The sequence below is a fragment of the Rana temporaria genome (genome assembly GCF_905171775.1).
Source record: "Rana temporaria chromosome 4 unlocalized genomic scaffold, aRanTem1.1 chr4q, whole genome shotgun sequence".
NCBI classification, from domain to species: domain Eukaryota; kingdom Metazoa; phylum Chordata; class Amphibia; order Anura; family Ranidae; genus Rana; species Rana temporaria.
In genome coordinates, this window is record NW_024404451.1 from 789,060 (window position 1) to 806,089 (window position 17,030).

Here is a 17,030-nt window from a genome sequence, read left to right on the forward strand (position 1 = left end):
AACACATAAACCAGCGACAACTGGTCCCACAGGATCACCAACGCATCTGTCCCGCATGCGGGTGGATCCTTTGTCCTTGACATAAAGCTGTTCAATTTCTTGTTGAACCTGGACGCCAATAAATGTTATGTACAGGGTACCCTTTCTGTGGCATTTGGTCAAAAAAAAAGTCGGGGTGTAGAGGTCATTCTCCCGGAAACAATTATTGACGGCTCCAGCGAATCGCCTGCCAATTCTGCTTTTCAAGAAATGACGATTGTCAATAGGCAAGGCACAAGCTCCTCCTTGGTAAACAAAGTAAATCACTAGAGTGGCATTGTCGGATTGTACTCTGACAGAACAATCCTGCAACCTAAACGTTCAGGCCCTTAAGCCAGATGCTCCATCAGTAGCTCTAGAATGCCGGATAAGACTCACTTGGAGCTTGACCACTTCCCCTGGGCCGTGGTCTCTTCCAGGCCTGGCCTCCATCCCTAGAGGCCAGCCTTCGCAGCCGCCACCTCCCAGTTAACGGGCATGAAGGATCTTCCTTTCTGACAATCTTTTAGTTAAGAACCATCAACTGAAATTCCAGCATATCCCTGAGATCAGACTCTTTGAATAATGCTAGGTGAGGATCCACTCGTTCCAGGCCGACAGAATAATGTTTATATCAGCCTTGAATAAAACTGAGCATAGGGAACTGTCTTGAATGAAGCCTTGAGGCAAATGTCCGGAGCTGGCTGTGCGTGTGCTGAGTAGAGGAGGAGGTGGTCGGTGGATGAGCCTGTGGCACAGATCATAGTCTTGTACCAGAAGACTGACATCCCTGATGGGCCAGGAGTGGATCTCTGCCTAAATACAACCAAGGAAGCTGCCATCTTGGCCTCTGTTTGATCACATGTGCAGCATCATGGCGGTTGAAGTTCGCTGTGGCTGCTTGTAAGAGTCCTTGTTGCTCTGGCTGGCGAATTGGAGGCAATCTTTTAAAGGCCCTGGCTGGGTTTGGCCACAAGCGTTCTGTTTTTATAAGTCTGGTAAGAGTCCCCCCTATTTGGTGATACCTATCGGTGGTGGCTTTCCTTTGGTGTGCTACTATAACTCGATTTATTTGCGGTACATCACCATATGATATATATTTCTTTCATGCACCTTGGATTTTGAACCTATCCACATAATTGGAGGAATACCATCTAGAGTGTCAGTGGCAGTTCCTGATAAAGACCCTAGCTGGGGGTTCCAGCTGCAAGCCTCGTTTGCTTGCCCTTCTGGTAAGCGCATAATCATATATTCATCTATTGTACCGGTGGAGGATTTATGCTTGCCAGTCACGCTGTATATTTTTACTCATCAATTCACTCACCTGATTTGAACTTTCACTACGATTTTTTGTCCGTTGGACCTTATGGACACTATTTATATCAATTTATTTATTATTATTCACTTTAATAATTTATACTCACTTATGGTTTAGCGCAACTAATTTTTTCCTTTTTTGTCTATATAGCACCCTGGCAGCAGAAAAAAACATTTGGTCCTTGAAACTGACCAAAAGTACTGGAACCCAGGATCCAGCCCTCCGCAGAGAGGCATTATAGGCTAAACCTCATTCTTCGTACCAAGGCCCGGGTACTGTCCACTTTGGCTATGAAGCACCTTGGACGGATCCGGTCTATTCCAGCCCCAAAGGACCCATAAGCACAGCTTTCTTCAAACGTGACCAACACCTAAGACACTGGTGAAAAAACTGAGGTGCTCCCAGTATGGGAGGGGTTATATAGGGAGGGAACTTCCTGTCTAATTGATTACCCACTTAGTAATTACTAGACTCTGTGTCCCGTGATGTACGATAAAGAAAAAGTGGTGTTTGGGAACCTGCCACTGAGGTACTGCACATTCCACAAACTCACGGAAGGGGGCAGAGCCTACCAACTGAAAAGGCAGCAGTTGAAGTGCAAGCAATTTAGCCAAGTTTTCATTCAACTGCTGGGAATGTGGATGGCTGGGAGCGAACTTCTTTCGCTGGGGCAGGGAAATTTGCCTGGTACAATCCGACATTGGTGTACCGAAAGAAGATTGCCCGCAAATACTTGGCAGTGACACACCTAATTCTACACCTTCAGTCCTATCAGTGCAGGTTTCTGAGAGGACTGAGGGTATAGTGGGGTTGGAGAACCCAGCTGATGAGGAGCAAGGAGAGGTCCGCTTTGTTATTTGGTATGGATCTTTTATGTACACTTGCCAATGAACTGCATGGCAGGTCGACATATGTCTGGTCAAGCATGTGGTGCCCAAGCGGGTTATGTTTTGGCCATGCGAGATACGCTTGAGACATATGTTGCAAATAGCAGCAGTGAGATCTGATGCACTTGTCTCAAAAAAGGCCCACACCAAAGAACTTTTGGAATAATGCTGAGAGACAGCAGCGCCCTGCACATGAGCTTTGTGGTGTGATGCAGTTGGTGTGCTGCCTTTAAGCTGGCCACAGGAGGGCATCCTGCCTCGTTGGAGATGTGCCTGTACCTCCTCCTCTCAGGCACCCATGTGGAGTCAGTGACCTCATCATCCCCTCCCTCCCCATCACTGTAGAAAACCTGGCAGTATGCTGCAGCTGGGGGAACATGACTGCCAGATTGCTGTCCATCTTGGACACCCCCTCTCTCTGGGCTCACGTTACTGCCTTCCTCTAGCTATGTACCATCATCAGAGCCTTCAAAACGCTGGGCATCCTCCTGCAGCGTGTACCCAATACTGTGGTCAAACAGTTCGGGGGACTCCTCAGGAGGACATGGTGGGGCTAGGGAAGGAGTGATGCCATTGAGTAGAGGGAAGAGGCCGCTTTGGCAGACAAAGTACCCTGAGCCTGGGTGAGAGAGGATGAGGAGGATGAAGATGGCTTGGTCGTCCACTCTACCTAGTCTTTGGCATGTTGCGGCTCAACGCGGCCAGCTGCTGAAAAAAAGGACGAGCATGTGCTGATGAGGATGCACCGTGTCCATGACCAGCACTGTTGCCTCTAGACAGAGCCCGCTTGCCCTCTTTTATTGGCCTGTGAGTGTCTGCCACTCCTTGTTGGCCTTCCAGACATATTGTATTTGCTGTATTGGAATAGGTACAAAAGGAATTGTCTACAGTCAGCTTTAGCTGCACACTGAGCCCAGTATACACAACACTGACTTAATATACTGCAGCGAGAATAACAGGAACACTCTGAAGTGAGATCTAGATAAACTGAATACAGTGTATATATACATATATATATACACAACTCCTAGGATGCATATATATACTAAATACACTGACTGCAGCTACCTGAATCGCCTGCCTGCTCTAACTGAAATTAAATGACACTCTGACTCTCTCTCTATCTCTCTCAGACTCTCACAAGTCACAATGCCGCAACACATTACACAAGGCCAACACGCAGGCGGCCTTATATAGTGTGGGGCGTGTACCTACTCCCCTGAGCCATGATTGGCCAAAGGCACCCTTCCTTTGGCCAATTATGGCTCTCTGTGCTGACGGGGCTATGATTGGCCAAAGCACGTGGGTCATAGTGCATGCTTGTCCAATCATCAGCCAGCAATGCACTGCGATAACGCAGTGAATTATGGGCCGTGACACGCCACTTGAATTTGGCGCGAACAGCCCACAATGTTCAAAATTGGGCGAATGAGTGAACAGCCAATGTTCGAGTGGAACATGAGTTTGACTCGAACACGAAGCTCATCCCTATTCGCTACACATCATGGCTTTCATACGCAGGCTCATTTGGCTATCCCTACAGTTTAGGTTCCACATCCACTGCAGGTTTATAATGTGGTGCAGAATTCGGCAGCAGACGCTCTGTCTCGTTTTGATTTCTCGTCCTTTTTCCAGCAGGTTCCGGATGCAGACCTCTCTGCCACCCCGTCCCTGCATGTCTCGCTGTTGAGGATGGATTAAACACGCACTGGGCAGGGGCATTATGGTTGATTGACAGGTGACTGTCTATCAACACAAGGAGGGCTTACAGTACGGCCTGGAGAACATTTCAGTCTTTCCTAACCCGGTACCCTAGGTCAGATTGTTTTTATAATCACTACCTTTTGTCTTTTGTGGCCTACTGTAATTTTCAACTGAAATTGTCCCACAATACCATCAAGGGGTATTTGGCAGGTAGCCAACATTTTATTTCTCTACTTCATCCCGGTAGGCAGTCATTGTTTGCAGCTCATTCTGTTAAAGCTATCCTCAGGGGTATTCAGAAGAGCAACCCCCCCAAGCCCTACTAACAGGCTGCCTATCGCAGGGCACATCTTCCGGGCCATGTCGGATATTTTGTCTAGGTCTCCTTTTGGGCAGCTACCTAGCCTGGTGCTGAAGGCGGCTATTTAGCCTTTTATGGTTTCCTTAGACCGGGGGAGTTCGCTTGTATGGGAGAGAATTCCTGTACACTGATTAGTCAGTCGATCAGGTACCCTGACCATTTCGTGTTACACCTAGAGGCATGTAAAACGCAGCAAACTTGGGCTGGTACCGATATCAGGTATTTCAAGATTGAGGCTGGTTGGTGCCCGGTTTCGGTTTTACTCATGGCCGTTATCAGGGAACCCAGGGATAGTCCTCTTTTGATGGTAAACGGGGCCCCTCTCACCTCTGCACTTTTCATAAAGTATTGTTGCACCCTCTTAGGGAATCTGGGGTTGAATCCCATGTCCTGCTCAGGTCATTCATTTAGGGTTGGGGCCGCTTCTGTGGTATCGTGCCAGGTGTCCCGGTTCACATTATTAAAAGGTTAGGCAGGTGGAGGTCATCATGTTACTGCAGGTACATCCCGGAGCCACTCATTGAGAGGTCTCAAGCATTTGTTCATTTGGCCGATTAATTTGTATTGTTTCAATAAACCTCCTTTATATACTCATCCTAATGTCTTTTGTTTTTACCCCCTTTTAGGCATACTGACCACGGCACACCCCAGGTCACCTTTCAGCTTTCTTCTGTTTTCTTCCCCTAGTTCCACAAGAGGCTGAGTACAAATAAATTGTGTCTGCAGCACAGAGAAGGAAGATTATCACCCAGTCCCCGCCCTACTCTGGACCAATCAGTGAGCAGTATGGGTGGAGGAATGGATTTAGTGTTAATGACCCACCTGTGCTGATCTCTGTAGGAGTGTCCTCTATAAATGTCCCCGTTATTCCATCCTCCTCCATAGACTGCTGATCATCCCTCACATACGTCTCTTCTTCTTCTGATTTCACTTCAAATTCTATATCGATTGGATCTCCACTCTAAACCAAGAGAATGAGAGAGAATATCATCTGTAAGATATAATCTTTATTATTGTGACATCACATCTATAAAATCCACACATCCCCCCAAAAGTCCATGTCTAGATGTTCCGTCCCACCAACCTTTAAATAAGGAGGGATGGTGTGACCTTCCTGTGTGGAATCCCGGGAATACAGAGGACGGGGACATCTCTCTGGGGGGTTCCTGGTATTAGGTGGCTCCATCATGGTGTCCTGGTACAGATCTTTGTGTTCTTTTTGAAACTCTGACTCCTCCATCACCCCATCCTCATCATCCTCCTCTTTTATCTCTTCTTTAACCTCAACTTTAGGATCTCTCAGGTTTCCACTCTGAATATAGAATAAAAATGACATCAATGGTAACAATGCAGATAATGTACAGATAATAATGATACTATCACTGATTGTTCCTCATCTACCTGATGATGTTGGGGGATGGTGTGACCTTCCTGTGTGGAATCCCGGGAATACAGAGGATGGGGACATCTCTCTGGTGGGTTCCTGGTATTAGGTGGCTCCACCATATTCTTGTGTCCTTCTGAAAACTCCTCCATCACTCCATACTCCTCATCCTCCTTTTTATACTCTTCTTTAACATCAATATTATCATCCCTGAGGTTTCCACTCTGAATATATAATAAAACATTCATTATAATAAACATGCTGTGTATAAATCAGAACTACCAGTAATTGTCACTCATCTACCTGATGATGGTGGGGGATGGTGTGACCTTCCTGTGTGGAATCCCGGGAATACAGAGGACGGGGACATCTCTCTGGTGGGTTCCCATTACTGGATCCATCTGTAGGAAACACACACACTGACTGAATACACTGTTTCTATGTGTTTATCAGATGATGGGGGATCTAGGTGGAGCCTCCGTACTGCTCTCTCCTTTACAATAAAGTCTCCTCTTACCCGGTGATGTGAGGGGCGGCTGATTGTCCATCATGATGTCCTTCCCGGCACCGCTCACCTCTCCTCGATTCTATCAGGGAGGGAGGTGGAGGCAATGTGATTATCATAGGATCTCCAGACTTCACAGGAGGAAAACTCTAGATTTGAACACATATAGTAAAATCAAATGACATTCCCAGAATCCTCCTCACCTCACCAATCAGGTCTCCTTTTTTATCAAAACCCCACTGGGATATAATTTAACCAGACAGGGCCCCCACTCTGTAGGTTAAAAGCTTATTGCAAGGAATTCTGGGACCAACAATCTTGCTTTTGCTTGTGAGAGGGACATTGGGAGGAGGAGCTGTGAGGTCAGTGTGATGTCATAGGATTTTCTGACTTGGATTGGAAGGACATTGAGAGGAGGAGCTAGCTATGAGGTCAGTGTGATGTCATAGGATTCTCTGACTCTGGTTGGAGGGACATTGAGAGGAGGAGCTGTGAGGCCAGTGTGATGTCATAAGTAAGGATGAGCTCAAGCGTGTTCGCATGGTACACGTGCAGAGCCCGCCAGAAAGTGTGCACAGCGCTGCGCTAATCACAGCCAGGGAGACATTTCCCCATCTCTGCAGCCGAGCATCGGGACAGTTTCTCCCTGGCGGTGATTAGCGCAGCGCCGTGCAGACTTCCTGGCGGGCTCTGCATGTGTACCATGCGAACACGCTGGAGCTCATCCTTAGTCATAAGATTCTCGGACTGTGGATGGAAGGACATTGAGAGGAGGAGCTTTGAGGTCATTGTGATGTCATAGGATTCTCTGACTCTGGTTGGAGGGACATTGAGAGGAGGAGCTTTGAGGTCATTGTGATGTCATAGGATTCTCTGACTCTGGTTGGGGGGACATTGAGAGGAGGAGCTGTGAGGTCAGTGTGATGTCGTAGGATTCTCGGACTATGGTTGGAGGAGCTGTGAGGGGCGCTCTGTGAGATATCTGTACACAGAGTCATTTCTCCCGGGTGCGTCCCACCTCTCCTAAATAATAGATGAACGTTGTCTTTAGGCTTTGCCAGGACACATCATATTCCTGTGATCTCCGTCTACTCCGGAGACTTTACTGATCACATTTTAGGATGAAGATCTGAGACTGGGATCATTATGGAGACATTCGTTTTCAGGACATTCACTACAAATTAGATTTTTCCCTCTTTCTTCCTATTTGAATCTTCTAAAATAAAGACATACACATTCCAATCCCCCCTACATACCCCCCCCCCCCCCCATCTCTAATAAACGTCATATAACTGTTAGTATAGACTGATGAGGTGAGAAGGTGATTGGTGGGAAAGGTGACACATCTCCAAAATGAGGAGAATGTTCCGGCCCCACAAGTGGGGGAATGTTCCGATCCTGAAGGGGTTAATCTAGGGTGACCAGACATCCCCGGTTTCAGGGGACAGTCCCCGGATTGAGGACAGTGTCCCCGGTCCAAGTCTGTCCCCGGATTGGATTTGAACAGGGACTGGGGCAATTTCAAAGACAATCAGTGCAGAATAAAAAATAATAATTCTGAATTACACACCTCCACTCCTACTAGCTTAGGGGGGTGTATATTTTTCCATTATCTGTGCCCCTTTCTGATGATCATGTGCTGGTCGGAGTGGAGGGAATATTTCTTCAGTTTCAGGCGCATGCCCATTCCGCTCCGCTCACATGTTCACATGCCTTGGCTTAAGTCCCGGTCAGACGCCTGCCTGTTTATCTCCTTGCCTTCCCTGGTGGAGGGATCCTCCTCCGCACACCACTCAGTAGTAGCCGGGGCCCGGAGTGTAAGACTTGACAGGCTGTGAGGCGGGCGGCACCGGGCAGAGAGTCGCTGATTGCCGCCATTACTAGTAAAACAATAATATGTCCCCGGATTTCATTTAAAAAATCTGGTCACCTTAGGTTAATCTAGGTCTCCACACTATATATGTGTGTATGATCATCTGCTGGAGATAAAAGACGTCACAGTGACTATGGAGGAAGAGGACGGACATGACGGGGTTACTGGGTGTAAATAGAAAATAAGATCTTATTACCCCCTCTGCTACCTCTTCCAGCAACGTCTTCTCTCTACTTCCTCCCGACTCACCTCTCACCCGAAACTTCCTGTCTGTACCTGACATCACTTCCTGTCTTCCATAGAGACTTCCTGTCTGCCATCTTGTGGAGCTCAGAGGAACTGCAGAAACATCTTGTAGTGTGAACACGGCCTTGTGCTGTGTGTGTATGTACTGTATATCCTTATAGATGGGTCATCTCCACTCCCACCAAGGGGGATAGAAATATATTACTGCTCGGGGGAGGGGGGAGAGACATTTTGGCCCCTTTGATTTTGCAGTAAAATTGATGTGAGATTTAGTCATGTAGAACATCTGTTATATGGATACAAAGAACCCCAGCCGAGAGTAAAGGGTGGAAATGGCTCCTGATCCCCAGATTTGGGCAATTATGTCCCCAATATAAATAGAAAAAAACCTGCGCTATGTGTAACAACTCAAATACCTCCAGAAATAACTTCTACCGGACTGCTGCTGTAACAAAGGTAAGTCTTCCCTTTATCACCTAGAAGAGCATTATGTGTCACAGCAGGGCCGATCCTAGGGTCACAGGCGCCTGGGTGCAGAAATATTTCTGGCGCCCCCAAAAAGGGGGCGTGGTCATCTTACCAACTCCTCCCCTTTACAAATGTTTCTATGGTAATTACTCAAACACAGAGATGCTCCCCTAAGAAGTCTTTGTTACCCTGGGATCCTCCCATGATCTTTTAACAATAAAGAAAATACTGGAAGAGCGTACACTAATGAGACCTGGAGGGGAACCTCTCTGATGTTGTTAGAAAGTGCCCCAGACATAGTACAGGAGATGGTCAGAGACTGTAGACATGATACAAGAGATGGTCAGAGACTGCAATCATAGTACAGGAGATGGTCAGAGAGTGTAGACATATTAAAGGAGACGGTCAGAGAGTGTAGACATATTACAGGAGACAGTCAGTGACTGCAGATATAATACAGGAGATGGTCAGAGACTGCAGTTCCTATTGACATAAGTAGATAATGGCCGATCGGCTCTCACCTGACCCAGCGATACAGCAACAACGGTTCCTCTGATCAGGAGTCAGCTCACTCTGAAATGCCCATGGATACTCCGCTGGGTAGAGCCCAGATCTGTATTCTGGCAATGACTCCATTCCTTTCTCCACCAGGGATTGCACTAGACTGTGTGGCTTTCCATCTGGTGGCGCACGGCAGCGGGGTTCTCTCTCTGATGGTGTTCTCTCAGCACTGTCCTCTCCCTCTGGAGTCCTGGGTGCACTTCCCTGAAAGCTTTCCTGGGGTCCTGGCTCTCTCTCTCCCATTCAGCTGAACATGCCGTGTGGGCTGCAGTTTCTTTGTTAAAGTGGGGCTGCCAGTCCTCGAACTACAAGTCCCACAATCCTCTTCTCTGCTCCTTTTTCTATTCTATTTCTTCCCTGGCCAATATGAAGGTGGGGAAAAAACATAAAGGGTGGCTGTGCTGGCAAGCGCCGCTCACTAGTACAGCATTGCACGCAAAGAGAAGGAGGAGAGGGAGTGGGAGGAGGAATGAAGAGCCCGCAGCTGCAGTGGCGTCCCTAGGGTTGTTGTCACCCGGTGAGGTAAAAAATGGTGTCACCCCCCTTCCCATTCAGTACAGACCCCCTCCACTAAGTATAGACCCCCCTCCGTCAGTGCAGACTCCTAACTAAGTATAAACCCCCTCCTTCAGTACAGACCCCCCAGGACAAACCATCCCCCCTCAATTAGTACAGACCCTCCTCTATTAGTACAGACCCCCCCCAGGACAAAACACCCCCCCCCATTAGTACAGACCCCCTTCCAGTAGTAAAGACCGCCCCAGAACAACCCCCCCATTAGTACAGACCCCAGGACAAACCAATCCCCCTCCATTAGTACAAACTTCCCATGACAAACCCCCTATTAGTAAAGACCCCCAGGACAAACCCCCCATTAGTACAGACTCCCCCAAGGACCAACCCCCCTATTAGTACAGATTACCCCCCAGGACAAACCCCCCCCATTAGTAAAGACTCCCCAGGACAAAGCCCACCATTAATACAGCCACCCCCAGGACAACCCCCCTCCATTAGTACAGACACCCCCAGAACAAACCCTTATCTCCATTAGTGCAGACCCCCAGGACAAACCCCCCATTAGTACAGACTCCTCCCAGGACAAACCCCCCTCCATTAGTACAGACTCCCCCCAGGACAAACCCCCCTTTCCATTAATACAGACATCCCCAGGACAAACCCACCTCTCCATTAGTACAGACCCCCCAGGACAGTCCCCCATTAGTACAGACTCCTCCCAGGACAAACCCCCCATTAGTACAGACTCCTCCCAGGACAAACCCCCCATTAGTACAGACTCCTCCCAGGACAAACCCCCCTCCATTAGTACAGACTCCCCCCAGGACAAACCCCCCTCCATTAGTACAGACTCCCCCCAGGACAAACCCCCCTCCATTAGTACAGACTCCCCCCAGGACAAACCCCCCTCCATTAGTACAGACTCCCCCCAGGACAAACCCCCCCCATTAGTACAGACTCCCCCCAGGACAAACCCCCCCCATTAGTACAGGCCTCCCTCAGGACAAACCACCCCCCAGTAGTACAGAACCCCCCTCCCGGACAATCCACCCCTTCCATTAGTACAGACCCAACCAGGACAAACCCCCCATTAGAACAGACCCCAGAACAACCCCCCCCCCATAGGTGCAGACCCCATTAGTACAGACCCCCAGGACAAACCCCCCCATTAGTGCATACCCCCAGAACAAGCCCCCCCCCCCATTAGTACAGCCCCCCCGTTTGTACAGACTCCCCCATTAGTACAGACCCCCCCAGGACAAACCACCCCATTAGTGCAGACCCCCCAGGACAAACCCCCCTCCATTAGTACAGACTCCCCCCAGGACACCCCCCCCCCCCATTAGTACAGACCTCTCTCAGGACAAACCACCCCCCCCAGTAGTACAGAATCCCCATCCCGGACAAACCCCCTCCATTAGTACAGACCCCCAGGACAAACCACCCCCTCCATTAGTACAGACCCAACCAGGACAAACCCCCCATTAGAACAGACCCCAGAACAAACCCCCCCATCAGTGCAGACCCCCCCAAAACAAACCCCCCATTAGTACAGACCCCCAGGAAAAAAAAACATTAGTACCGACCCCCCCAGTATAAACCCCCCCAATTAGTGCATACCCCCAGGACAAGTCCCCCCCATTAGTACAGACTCCCCCCCATTAGCACAGACTCCCCCCCATTAGTACAGACTCCCCCAGGACAAACCACCCCATTAGTACAGACCCCCAGGAAAAAAAAACATTAGTACCGACCCCCCATAACCCCCCCATTAGTGCATACCCCCAGGACAAGTCCCCCCCCATTAGTACAGCCCCCCCCATTAGTACAGACTCCCCCAGGACAAACCACCCCATTAGTGCAGACCCCCCCAGGACAAACCCCCCCCCATTAGTACAGACCCCCAGGACAAACCCCTTCATTAGTACAAACTCCCCACATTAGTGCAGACCCCCGGGACAAACCCCCCCCATTAGTACAGACTCCCCCCCAGGGAAAAACTCTGCCCCCTACATTACTACAGACCCCCCAGGACAAACCCCCCCTCCATTACAGTACATAAAAACACCGTGGCAGCTGCAGAGGAGGGGACAGTGTGCAGCCGCGCCGCCCGGGTGGATCACAGATCGCCGCAGACAGGAGTTGTTTTATGACACAGAGAGGAGCAGAATATGTGTCAGGCATGGACCGCCCCCTCAGCGACGTCACTGAGCAGCTAGCGTCTCTCCGCACAGAGACAGCTGCTCCGAACTCCGGATTCTTCACTCCCCTCCTCTAACAGGAGGAGGGAGGGGGGACAGCCATAGGAAGGGGGAACAGCCATATAGGACAAACACAGCGGCAGCTGCGGGGAGAGCCGCCGCTCTACACGAACAAGGAGAGAAGAATTGAGGGGAGCACTCTGGCGCTTCAGCGCCCCCACCTCTGTGGCGCCTGGGTGCACTGCACCCAGTGCACCCCGGGTAGGATCGGCCCTGTGTCACAGCGCTGTCCTATTGTGTGTGCCGCCCATCAATTATCACACATACACTAAAATATGTGGAGACATTCATATATAAAGTGCTAGGGGCTCCAATAATATTCTCTGCAGATCTACTGCTTCCACTTTGCACCTACTTCATTCATCTTATGGTGTTTATCAAGAAATGAAGTAATCTGATCCATGTGCAAATTCATATACAACATAAAGAGCTTTGTGCTCAGGATGATGTTCCCTGCAGATCCACTACTTCCACTTTGCACCTACTTCTTTATTCTTATGATATTAGCTGCTATATTAGATAAACAAAAATGATTCCATGAATTTACACAGATTTTTATTTTATTTATTATATCAGCAAATCTGATAAGAATAAAGAAGTAGGTGTAAAGGGGAAGCAGTGGATCTGCAGGGAACATCATCCTGAGTACAAAGCTCTTTATGTTGGATATGAATTTGCAGATGATCGGGTCACATGACTGATTGATAAACACAGTACAGCCCCGCCCACAATATAATAAATGTCTCCTCTTCTCTCATCATCTCCTTTTATTTGTCACTTCCCCTTTAATCCCCTCCCCCAACATCTCCCCATTACTGGGTGATTTTGGGGGATCTCTGGTCTGTACATCAACATGTCCAAATCTCAGACATGACCTATCCCCTCCCCCACACACCAGTCACACGTGTCATACATCACTGTGATTGGCTGGGAGGGATTCAGCCATTCCTTACCTGGGGTGAATCTATCCTCCAGTATAGACCAACTGTATGGAGCCAACCTCCCCTCCCCCGATATACAAGAAATTAGACCACCCCTCCCCCGATATACAAGAAATTAGACCTCCTCCCTCCCCCGATATACAAGAAATTAGACCTCCTCCCTCCCCCGATATACAAGAAATTATACCTCCCCCTCCCCCGATATACAAGAAATTAGACCTTCCCTCCCCCAATAGACAAGAAATTAGACCTCCCCTCCCGTGATATACAAGAAATTAGACCTCCCCTCCCCCGATATACAAGAAATTAGACCTCCTCCCTCCCCCGATATACAAGAAATTATACCTCCCCCTCCCCCGATATACAAGAAATTAGACCTCCCCTCCCTCGATAAACAAGAAATTAGACCTCCCCTCCCGTGATATACAAGAAATTAGACCTCCCCTCCCCCGATATACAAGAAATTAGATCTCCCCTCCCCCGATATACAAGAAATTAGATCTCCCCTCCCCCGATATACAAGAAATTAGACCTCCCCTCCCTCGATAAACAAGAAATTAGACCTCCCCTCCCGTGATATACAAGAAATTAGACCTCCCCTCCCCCGATATACAAGAAATTAGATCTCCCCTCCCCCGATATACAAGAAATTAGACCTCCCCTCCCGTGATATACAAGAAATTGGACCTCCCCTCCCCCGATATACAAGAAATTAGACCTCCCCTCCCCCGATATACAAGAAACCAGTTGACTTTCTGCCTTGGTTTTCTTTATGGCTACTCCCTGCCTCAGTCCCGGGGGAGACCACTCATGCCAGACCACCGTTCAATCCCACCCTTGGAGCTGACCTTATTCTTTGGGCTACTTTGTAAGTAGGAAAGGAATTGTCCTTTTTTCATCTCTAGGATAGAATGCATAGCTAGCTACTAAATGTATCCATTATTCCATTACTTTATAGTTTAACCCATGCAGCCAACTCCTGACGAGTGGCAAATGGCCATGAAACGCGTTGAGTGTTCATCCAGGGATGCCAAGCCACGCTAGCTCCAATAATTCTAACCAATCGTGTTTTCTATCGGTATTTATTATATGAATTATATATATATTATATTTCTTCTATCTTTTGTCTGTATTTATTTGTTCTTTGCTATGAAATGTAATGTCTGTCACAAATCATGTTTAGTGATCACCTCTGTATTAATAAATGAATTATTATTATATCAACTTATGTAGATTTTTTATGGTTGTATTTTTACATCATAAATGCGTTCTTATATTATATTATTGAATGATGTTTCCTAATATCACTATCATGAAGCACCCCCAGGGGATTGTGACATTCAAGTTATTTACATTCCATACACATTATCAGATACACCCACATGCCTCCATCAAAGTCCCAATCTACCTCTCCATTCCTTCTTACATATATATGCCGGGATGGAGGCATGCCGGGGTGTAGCTCTAGGTATAGACAGCTCATACCCATTTTCTAGCTGTTTTATTAGCTATACATTTGTTGTGACCTTGTGTTCTGTGTCTTTAAGACTTTTCTATATGTAATACAAATATCTTTGTTAAACAATTGGTTATATAAGAACTGTATCTATTTTTTATTACTTTTTTTGTGTTATATTTGATCTTCTGTGGTAGCTCTGTAAGGTATTTTACAGGCGTGATTACTATGAGACATTTCTTGGGGCTGCAGTTCCTCTCATCTCCACAAGGTGGTGATCTCACTCATATCCAGACATGAAGATTCTATGGAATGCAGACAGGAAGTGATGTCATTACAGACAGGAAGCAATCTGGAATAAAGACAAGACGTTCCATGAGGCAGGAAAGAGGCGACATTGCTGGAAGTAACAGCAGAGGAGGTAATAAGATCTTAATTCCTATTTACACCCACAGAGGTCACCTCCCCCGATCACTTCCAGCAGCCCCCCAGTGAGGGGCTTCGTTCTCTGTGACCCCAAACATGGCACAATGCAGCCACTGAGATTCCCAAGTGATGACAAAGGCTGAGGTGAGGGGCATGAATGGGGGAGGGGTCTGAACCGCGGTGCCAGTCAGAGGGGGTTATGGGCGGGGTTAGGGTTGCCACTTTTTCTTTATGCCAAACCCGAACGATTTAGAGGCGCACAGTATATATATTTTTAGTATACACTATAGGATTGTAACACACCTGGGACACCTTTGGGAACTCCAAAGAGAATAGTAATGTGGCGCACATAGTGCCCCCTCACCCTCCTGTCACATTCTGTCCTGAGCCACATTCCTGTCTGAATATTGTGTCCGGGTTTCAGGTGGACTGAAGCCTGGGCACATGATTCAAAACCCGGACTATCCGGAGTGAATCCTGGAGAGGTGGCAACCCTAGCAGGGGTGACAGAGGTATGAGATGATGAGGATGGATAGGAATAGGTGGGACAGATGAAGGGACAATAATATGGGCATCCCTGAAAGGGGCACATAGGTGTTGGGGGAGATGGGGGCAGAAACTCCAGAGAGCAGCTGGCAGTAGGAGAGGAGTTTGAGATGTGCAGAGAGTTGGTCCTGCCCCCCACACATCTCAAGGGCCACACACACACCGAGGACCCCCACCCCACATACAGGCACTCATCAGGCCCCAGGCACTGCAGCTGGCATCAGTGTCGGGTCCCTCAGAGCCGGCACAGGGCACAGCCCAGTATGGAGAACTTTGATCTGGTGTCTGGGGGAGGAGGAGCGGGGAGAGGAGTTGGCTGATGTTGGGGGGCGCTGTGCCCGTGTTGGGAGCAGATCAGACACAGCAAGGGGGCTCTGCAAAGGCTGAATGTGCTGCACACGCTGTTCTCAGCAATCCTTATTGGCGATCACCAGGGGAGCCTCCCCTGATCCTGGGACCCTTTACTCCAACAGAAAGACCCTTCCCTGCTGTCTCAGTCCCCCCTGCATTGGCAGAATGCCAGGGACACAGGTGTGACCTTTGTGACTGTAATAGTTCTGCCACTGGTTCTGAGTAAACTAGAGGAGCTGAGGGGTCTCTGAGGTGGTAGTGGGACTAAGGGATTCTGGGAGCCTCTGAGAGTTTACTTCATCTGAAGGGCTCTGGGACCCCTGAGGAGGAAGTGTAGATGAAGGACTTTGGGGGCCTCCTAGGAAGTAATAGGACTGAACAACTCTGAGAGGTTAGTGGGGCTGAAGGGCTGTGGGGGCTCTGAGGGGGTAGTCAGGCTGCAAGGCTCTGAGGTAAGAGGGGGGGCTTCTGGGCTCATAGGGGCTCTTGGTCTCTGATGCTCCTCCCACCCCACCTGCACTTACTTTTCTGACCTTCTTAAAGAACTCCTGCCAGCAAATGTAGGAAGCCTTCACCTCACCATCTCACTGGTCAAGGAAAATGTTCCAGAACACAAAATAGACCAAGACTAAGAGATTAAACCCCTCCCCCTGTTGTCCTCCTCCTACCCACACTGAGTTGCTATTGGAGAGTACAGAACAGACTCCTCCCCCACAGTTCTGTACTCCACCATCAGAATTCTCCTGCTATCCAATCCAATCCCTTCTCTTACTGCAGACAGTGACATCACTCCTGTCAGTCAGCAGGCTGCCGGAGATTGGAGTCTTGCAGCCGGAGTTCTGGCAATTATCCTGATTAGCCATTCCCCTTCCTGGACATCATGATGACCTAATATTGTCCTCACAGCATGGCCTCAGAGCAAACACGTCAAAGAAAGGAGCGTATTTATCATTCCTTGTCTGCAGATCTAAAACTAATCAAAACCAATTCAGAAACCAAACAAACCCAACAGAGAGAAGAGAATTTCTGATCTGGTAAGACAAGAGGGTCCCAGGAGCCAAAAAAATCAGATGCTAAACAGTCCAAACTAAATGTGTTCCCATGGGGGTAGTAGTTCTTAAATATCCAGCGACCCTCCTATTACCCCCCCCCCCCCACATCCACATCCTATTATTGTGTGACCAATACCATCCAAATAATTCTTACTT